Source organism: Aptenodytes forsteri, unplaced genomic scaffold (genome assembly GCF_000699145.1).
Source record: "Aptenodytes forsteri isolate BGI_AS27 unplaced genomic scaffold, ASM69914v1 Scaffold7, whole genome shotgun sequence".
NCBI lineage: Eukaryota > Metazoa > Chordata > Aves > Sphenisciformes > Spheniscidae > Aptenodytes > Aptenodytes forsteri.
The window spans coordinates 2952997-2958611 of record NW_008795919.1 but is presented as its reverse complement, the minus strand read 5'-3'; positions in this window follow the sequence as shown (position 1 = coordinate 2958611).

Here is a 5615-nt window from a genome sequence, read left to right as displayed (position 1 = left end):
AACCCCCATGCAAAGCCCAGGTCTCTTCCACGTTTTGCTGGAGGGGAGAAAGTGCTTTACACCCCGCTGCTCCCCTGCCACAGCGATCGGCGGGCAGCGCTGGAGTGATGGGAGGCAGATGTGATGTCTCTAAAGGGCAAACTTTAGCATGATTAGACAGGCCAAGATGCAGACCTGCTGCGGGGGGGGGCAGCCCCCCGTCACCATCAGAGGCGATGCAGGAAACCTCGCATGCGGTTTTCTAGCAGCTTTCATCTCCAAGGGATCCCCAGTTGCCACATCTCTCTTGATCCTGGCTTTTCTTGAAAACCCTCTTCTGCAGCACTGCGTAAGGGATGTGTTTATAAATAGACGTGTTCCCCTGTGGATTCCTGAGCGTGCCTCGTCTTCCACGGCCTGGCTCCGCTGCAGATGTCTGTCCTGCCTGTGCTGATGGCAACAGCATCAGGAGTGCTCAGCTGGCTCGGGAGCAGTGCTTGGTGTGGCCCCGCCGGCAGCTGCCGCTGGTGCCGGAGCCCCGGCGCTCTGTGGGGTGAGCGTGGGTCCCCCCCTGCCCCGGGCAGACCCACAGCAGGTTGTTCCAGCTCTCAACCTGGGAAGAGGCTGTTTTCCTCTTCTGCGTGTCGCGGGGGGTGTTGGTGGCAGGGAGCAGACGGTGCTGCCGCGCAGGCGCCGGGGCAGGTGTGGTTACACCGGGAGAGTGGGTGGAGGGCTGAAGCTGGCTGCTGCGCACGGCGGTGGGTTTCCAGCATAAACCAAACACCAACCTAAACCCTCCCAGTGGAAACCAGTGTGACTGCCAGCCCCGCTTGCCGTGGGTCCCATCCCTCCACCGCTGCCTCAGCTGTGGGTTGGGCTCCTCCGTCCCCAGGCATCGGACAGGGAACCGGAGCAGGACAGAGGATGCTCTGGCTCTGCGCAGGCTCTCCGCTGGCTCCCGGGGCTTTGGCTGCTCGGGAGGTGATGGGGATTTGCAGGGCGCAGGCAGACGGACAGATTATGGTGCTCGGGAGGTGATGGGGATTTGCAGGGCACAGGCAGACGGACAGATTACGGGTCTGTCTGCTCCTCTAGCAGATGGACAGGCAGACAAATCTGTCTGCCTCTCTGCACGCTGCTCCTGCCTAAAAGGTCTCAGGGATGCAAGATCTTTGTGGATGTTATTTTCCACTTTCCAGACCTACTTAAACTGCGTGCTGATTATTAATTTATTAGGTGTTAAGCGCTGACAGGCTGCAAGGCAGAGCGGCGAGCGCAGCCCCTGCGCCAGGGGGTTGGAGCGGAGCAGGAGGGTGCAGTCCCCAGCCCCATGCCCTGCCCCTGCCGCCCGCCGCATTCCCTCAGCCCTTAACGAAGAATTAATGCACTTATTTATTCATGTATCTAGAGCCATTCACGAGCCTCTGATCATCTGCTCGAGGATTTTAACCGAGTTAGCGGGGGCCCAGCCAGGGCAACCAAAGGCGCTGGGAATAAAGCGGAGGGATTTCCATATTGATTTATAAATAGCAAAGGAATTAGCTAATTAGATCTCTCCAGGGAGAGAATTCCGGCAGGGAGAGTGCGGGCCGGGCTGTGCTGTATGCAGGGACGGACGGTAACGGCTTCTGCCACCACGGCAGCTCCAGCACGGGAACGGCCCTTGCAAACGGCCCTCGGCTAAAAATAGTAATCGTGGGTTAGGGTCCGGGGGTCTGCCTCTGCCGTGCTGCCGTGTCCACCAACCATGCCCACGCGTGGTTTGGCTTTCCCGGGCCCTGTGGTGCGGCTCCAGGATGTGGCCACCCGCCTGGTCCCCGGGGCGAGTGATGCTCTGGCTGCGCAGCCCACGAGGGGACAGGGCGAAAGGGCTGGGGGACACCGCAGGTGCCGAGCGGTGCCATCCTCGGCTGAGAAGGAAAAATCTGCTGAGCTTCATGCCGGGGAATTTCTGCAAGGAACGAGGGCTGGCTGGGGCCGGCTGGGCAGGCAGGAGGAAGAGTGGGGCTGCGTGGTGGCCAAGGGGGTTTTTCCAGTCCATCGCCCAAGCAGAAGTTGGTCGCTGCCGAACCTGCTCGGGGCTGTGCCGTCACTCGGGCTGGCTGCCGAGTCAGTGCGGACCGACCTTCTGCCTTTTGCACCGGGAAAAAGCGTCCTGGACCCAAGCAAGGGTCTGCATGGGACTTTGCCGGGCGTCTCCCTGCTGCCCACGCAGAGCCGGTGCCACAACCAGTGTCCCCGAATCCTTCCTGCCCTGGGAAAGGCTCCAGCCTGGGAGGCTGCAGCGAGGCGCTGACTTCCCATAGAAACACATAAAAGGGCCCGTTCTTGTATTTGCCAGAGCCCCGTCATTTTTGGTTGTGAAGATCCCATGGCAACCGGTGCCTTGTGTAACTGCGTTTGCTATTTCTGGGCTTGCTTTTCACTCCGGTAACATCCTCCCCGCATCCCACCGTCCTGCACGGGGGCCAGGACCGGCCCTGCTCTCCCACCCCAGGACCTCTCCTCCTTCTCCTGCCGGTGCGACATCCCTTCCCGGCTCACGCTGGGGCAGCCGGCGGCAGAGGATGGCAGCTGTGAGTCATGGCAGAGAAAAGAGAGAGCAATCCCCTCCACTCTTATCTTGGAGACCATCTGCCCTTCTTTTCGGCCAGGAGCTGGAGCATTTGCAAACAAAGCCAAGCCCTCTAACCTAAAACCCTCCAGCCTCATCAGCGGGGTGGCCGGGGTGGGCTGTGCTATGCTGCCCAGGGCCCCCGGCCCCACTTCGCCCCGGGATAGGGGCGGTGGTGGAACGTGAAGGATCCCGGGTGCCTCCCCGCGGGCACGGTCCTGGGGGAGTTACTGCATGGCAGGGATCACCACCCTGCGGGGAGCCCCCGCATCGCCTTTCCCAGCCCGCTGGTCTCTCCCGACTCCTCCCGGGAGGACAGGAACCCGCCGCGATGCCCTCGCCTAGGCAGGATGCTTGTCCCACGCGCCTTATCTCCTGCATCCCTGCCGTAGGCTGCATTTCAGTGCTGATAAAGGACTCCCTGACCCTGAGCAAGCCGTGCACTGCCGGTTCGGTTGCATTACGAGAGCAGGACGGCTGCCAGCGGGTGTCCGGAGAGAAAAGGGGCCACAGCATCCAGCTGGCAGCAGAGACGGGAGGGCGGCCGGGTGCTACCGCACACCGGGCTCTGCTCCCTCCCACCCCGGCCGGGGCTGCTGGCAGGGTCCCCCGGCCGGGGGCCGAGCGGGGAGTGTGTTTCAGAGCCTCCTTCCTCGTTAAAAGGGAAGTTTATAATGGAAACAAAAGCGACGCTCAGTCCAAGTGGAGCTTTTCCCGTCCCGCTTCCTCCAGAGCCGTCTGCGGAGGTGCCACGGGAGCGTGCCCGCACGCCATGGCCGGGGCACATGGTGGGGAAGCGTGCTGGGGGGTCCGTGTGTTTTGGGCATCGCCCTGCTGCACGGGGCTCACCGAGTCCAGCCGTGCCCCGGGGAACACGGCCGGGCTGCAGCAGTGTCCTGCCGTGGCAGAGCCAAGGTGGACGCGGGGTGCTGCCCTTCCCTTGGGGACAGTGACCCCCCCCAGGCAGTGGGAGCCCGTGGTTGTCCCCAGGGTAGGCTCAGCTCCCTCCATCCCTGGGGTCACCTGTGCCCTGTCCTGGTGACCGGCTGCAAAAGGGACCTCGGAGCTGTGCTGCGCTGCCTGGGCTACTCCTGTGCAGGTGGGGCTGCTGGTGGCTGCTGTAGCTCCCAGCAGGGCTGGGGGCACGTGGCAGCCCCGCGGACATGGGTTAGGGGGCAATGCTTCGACTGAGCTTCGTGGAGCTGTGCCTGTGTGATGGCAGCTCGCCTTGGCTTCTGACACAGATGAGGATGGCGTGTCCCTTCCCCGGCTGCGTGAGCACAGGGGTGAGGCAGGCAGTGCCGGTACCTTCCCTGCTCTCGGAGGGTACGGCCACGAAGAAGCCCTGGGTCTCCTTGGGGTTTGCAGAGGTGGGTGCACGGCCGGCGGGGGCCCAGCCTGTGTGAGCAAAGTCAGCGCGTGTCCAACCCGTGCACGCACACCAGCGTGGGTCCAGCAGCCTGTGTGAGCAAAGTCAGCGCGTGTCCAGCCCGTGCACGCACACCAGCGTGGGTCCAGTGAGCATCTTACACGTGCACAGCCACGGTGCCGATCCCAAAGACATCCCTCGGCGATGGGGCATGGGGAGCCCCACATCTCTGCTGCCAGCCCCCCCGCAGCCCAGCGGGGTCACCCCTCTTCCCCCGCACCGCGGGGACGGTGCCACCCCGCCCACTGCGCCGCGGGGCAGCCGGCGCTGCCGGACCCGGGACAGGAAAGCGGCGCTGGGATGCTTTGGGGCAGCGGTCCCTCCCCCTGCGAGCAGCCGGGGATGTATGGGCCTCTTTCTCCCTGCAAGTCAATGTGTCTTTTTGTTGCGCTGCTGGGTTTTGATGCCTGCGAGCAGGGAGAGACAATACGTCGCATTGTTCCTTTTCAGCAACATCTGACGGGCCCAGGCAGAGAGAGGCCAGTGTGTGCGGAGGATGGCCGTGGGGGAAGGGACCGGGATGGACGGACGGGCAGCAGGAAAGACGCAGGGACACCCAGGCCGGGCCTGGCTTCTGCCTGCCTGGATGAAGGGCTGGAGGAATGGGGAGCGCCCGGAGCGGTGCCGGGGGGGGGGCCGTTATCTTCTGGTACCCAAACAGCCTGGAAAAACAGCCCTGAGAGATGCAAACCTCCAGCCCCGCTCACCTTAACGGACTATTAGCTTTAAAGCCTCATTAGGAACCTGTAAGTGTCAATACCATTAACCTTTTCATTGCTGCTCCCTCCACCAGAAGATCCCAGCTGATTTACTGGGGCCGTGCAGCCGGGGGTACACTGTCGCCCCCGGTAAATCCCGGGGCGCCAGGAAAACCCTCTCCCCGAAATCCCACGCAGGTGGGATGGGGCAGGGGCTCAGTCCCCACCGGGGTGGGCTGCGAGGGGGGAGCCGGGAGCGGAGCTCGGTGGGGGAATCACAGCAGTGCTGGGATTGTCTGCAACTTTCCATCAGAAATCCCCTCCTTCCCTTATCCCCTGCTGTCCCCGGCCTGGATTGCTTCACTGCCAGGAACAGAATTCCCCTGTGCCTCAGAGCAAAACCGAAAGTGTCCCCAGGGCCACCGCAGCCGTGGGCAGGGCTGGGTGGGAGCCCAAGGGCCAGCAGAGCCCAGAGACCCTGGTGATGGGCTCTGGGGGGCTGCTCCGTGCCTCAGCCTGGTGCTAAGGTTATTGGGGAGCACTTTGCCTTCCAGGCATCCCAGCTGTGCCAGTTTCGGCTCTCTGCCTCCCGGGAGCTGGTGGGATGTGCCGGGGAGGGGTGGGGAGCACGTGGGGGTTTTGCACGTGCCGGAGGCAGGCGCCGCTCTCCGACTCCCCCCTCCCCGGGCTTGCCCAGTGCTGGCAAACCTCTTGCACAGTTTTCAGGGTCGGGGGAGCGTGGTGGGCCCTCGCCGTGATGTACCCCATCCCACTGCAAAGGGGGTCTGCAGCCCCTCTATGGCAGGGGACTGGCACCCCCCGTCCACACCCCGCTCTCCTGCGGTGGCTCTCGCTCTTGGCAAAGGTCCCGGGAGGGGACGGCAGCCGGTGACGG